Raw genomic sequence first — 3,492 nt, 5'->3', positions numbered from 1 at the left:
GTGTGTGTGTGTGTGTGTGTGTGTGTGTGTGTGTGTGTGTGTGTGTGTGTGATATGCTTATTTTCTTTTGACGGAGTGCTTAACGAGCTAGACCTCCGACTCAAAGTCCCCTATAATAGAATTGCACAAATTTAAGACAGCCTACAATGAATTCAAATAAAACGAAAATTCAAGAACAGCTGGTCATCAATTCAAACCAACGTTATTTTCATCTTAGTTCAGGATGATATTAACCGAGAAAACAGTTCAGACATATTAATCAATATTAATATCATTGCATCTATTAACATTTGTAAATTATACAGAAACTACACTGTAAAATAAGCATAATATAGTGTGTCACAGGTATACTTTTTATATTTAAAAAATACAAAAGATGAAGATTTTTTAAAGAACGCAAACAAATGATAATAAAGAACAGGAGAAAAAATGTATAATCCAAGTCTCAAACCTCCAGCATAGGAAAGAATGGCAATATACGGTAATAATGAAAATAGAAATGAAAATAAATTATAATGATAATAGTTGTCATAAGATAAGATAAGATAAGATAGATAAGATAAGACATAATTTTTATATTATTGTCCAGATCCTGACACATTGGTTTGGCGTTTCACTACATACACACACACACACACACACACACACACACACACACACACATACACACACACACACACACAACAAAGAAACAGACAAACAAACGAACACACAAACATGCAAACACTCGCAGGCTTACAGTCACTTGCATACTATAAATGAATAGCAATATAAACATGAATAATCTTAATGCTAGATACATATTTAATGTTATTCTGAAGCATGCTCTAAGGTCACATGAATGCTTATAACAAGATGGTTAAGATGGAAGAATTTTGGTAATTATATTGATATCAACAAGAAAATGTACAAAATAAGTATTATATTTATATAAGAATAACTGTAGCAATACTGATAATCACCATCAATTAATTATTATTATGAAGGATACTGATGCTAATGATATAATAACAACATTAATAATAATAATAGTAATAATAATAATAATAATAATAATAATAACAGGAGTAAAAATAACATGACCGATAGAGAAAATAAAATATTATGTCATGATAATAATGATGTTAATAATAATGATATAATAAAAATAAAAATTATAATGATATTAATAACAATGATAATAATAATTGTAGCAACAATATCAATAATTATGATAATAATAATGATGATAATAATAATGATAATAATATTTTTTCAAATAATAATAACAAAAATAACAGTTATAATAATGATAATAATAACAGTGATAATCATAACAATCATAGTGATAATAATAATAGACCACGTCGTAATATTCTCTGTCAGTCTACAAAATAATGTCAAGGGATGATTTGGCCAAGGTTTTCTTTTATTTCATATCGAGAGTTTCTATGCTCTGTCTACGTACAGACAGCTGTGGCAAAATACCACTACACCGAATTATAATCTTCTGGCTGACTGGCTCTCGATTGGAATCAATTATGTGGTTGGGCGCCATTTGTCTGTTCCCGGTGCAAGTTTTGTTTTTTTGTTTTGTTCTGCTCTATTATGTATCTACGTAATGTGGTCATCGATGTCTCTTCTTGTCAAGCGTAAGCGTTGGGGGAGGGGAGGGGAGCAACATGGAAACTCTCCCAAGGGTCAGTTTGGGATTTTTATGTTTAATTGTGTATGCTCTACTGTGTGCTCTACTCTGTGCTCAGCTCTTTTTTTGTTGGAATCTTCATGAGTTCAAAATGAGGGAAATAAAGTATTATAATGGCTTCGGGAACTCACAAAGCCAATCAGTAATATTTTCGTCTTCAAATACAGATGTACACTCTGGTATCTCTACAAGCGTTGAAACGTACAAACAAACAAGCAAACGCACACAAATACACACACAAACACGCACACATACACACGCACACATAATCTCGATAAAAAATAAAACACACCTACACACACTACAATTACACAAGTTCCACCATCACCGTATTTTTTCTCAGTGTGTCCTTATCCCAATTCAGCGTACTCTCTTCTTTTTCTTATGTCTTATTCCCTGTTATCCTGCCCCTACCCCCCCCTCTCCCTCGCTCTCTCTCTCTCTCTCTCTCTCTCTCTCTCTCTCTCTCTCTATATCTCTCTCTCTATCTATCTTTCTTTCTCTCTCTTGTCTTCTCTTCTCCCCCCTTCACTCTCTCTCTCTCTTACTCTCTCTCTTTGATCTCTCTCTCTCTTTTTACTATCTTTCTTTCTGTTTCAGTTTCTTTTATTTCTCTTCTTCTGTCATCCTTCTGCCGTATCTAACTGGTTTTCATTGTTCAATATCACCTTGAACTGTATGGTACACAAACAGGTAAGTGTACACTAACTGGATGTGCAACCACTCTAAATGAGAAATACAATAATACTACAGCTCGAAAATATCTGACAGATATAAAACATGTAATTACTTTACTTATGTGTCGTATCTGTATTCTCCCATATTTTGTGATGGTATCGTGAGCTAAGTTGGTATCATGTTTGGCACCGATTCGGTTGACTCTCAATTGAATCTCTTACGGATTTTTTTTTGGGTGGGTTTGTTTGGTTTATTCTGAATTTCTTTGCTTCGAGAGTTTTAAAGACCCTTCCCATACACTTAACAATGACATGTCATTGAAAGAAATTAATCCTAAGTTATCTTACGAATTGAATAGAGGGATAAAACTCATAACATACATCTTTTTTCTTTACTAAACTAATCCTTGCTACAGCTCATCCGCTTCCGCAAATATTTTATACGTAGACAAATGTCATACTACAGGAACAAAGAAAAGCTCAGTATCTCATCATTCTGACATGATCTCAGGCGTGGCAAGTTAATCCCAGGACTACTGTAAACTCACCCTCGTTGTTACAGTGGTCCTTGTCTTGCTACTTGCTTTGTCTGTCTGTCTGTCTGTCTGTCTGTCTGTCTGTCTGTCTGTCTGTCTGTCTGTCTGTCTGTCTGTCTGTCTGTCTGTCTGTCTGTCTCGCTTTCTCCTATTCTCTTTCGTTCTCCCTCCGTCAATCTCCCTCTCTCTCTCTGTCTCTTTCTTTCTTTCTCTCTGTCTCTTTCTCGCTCGCTCTCTTTTCCTCTATCTCTCTGTATTTGTTCATTTTGTCGGCCAGCTGTTTAAATATTTTAGGCTTGAATTTTTGACAAATATTCTTATCGCAATTTTTTCATTTGTGGTATCCGTTTCATGAGCTTCAGGAATATTTTGTGAAATTTCAAATTCAAAGTCAAAACATGCAAGAAAAGATATACATATGTCTGAATAACAATTATGAAAGAATTTGTGCCTTTTTATAGAAAAAGATCACTTTCTCGGCTTACAACGTTTGACAAGCTCGAGGATGATACATTATTCGCGTGTGTGTGTGTTTGTGTTTGTATGTGTGTGTGTGTGTGTGTGTGTGTGTGTGTGTGTGTGTGTGTGTGTGTGT

At 34.2% G+C, this 3,492-nt stretch overlaps 1 protein-coding gene across 1 annotated transcript in view; it reads left to right on the top strand.

The window, feature by feature from the left end:
• LOC101862847 (neprilysin-2) overlaps positions 1-3,492 on the top strand; it is a gene marked incomplete in the record, with an annotated part of 127,456 nt that overhangs the window by 1,130 nt on the left and 122,834 nt on the right.

This window comes from Aplysia californica, unplaced genomic scaffold (assembly GCF_000002075.1).
Source record: "Aplysia californica isolate F4 #8 unplaced genomic scaffold, AplCal3.0 scaffold00014, whole genome shotgun sequence".
NCBI classification, from domain to species: domain Eukaryota; kingdom Metazoa; phylum Mollusca; class Gastropoda; order Aplysiida; family Aplysiidae; genus Aplysia; species Aplysia californica.
The sequence above is the reverse complement of the archived record's forward strand: the minus strand, read 5'-3'. Positions and strand labels throughout refer to the sequence as shown.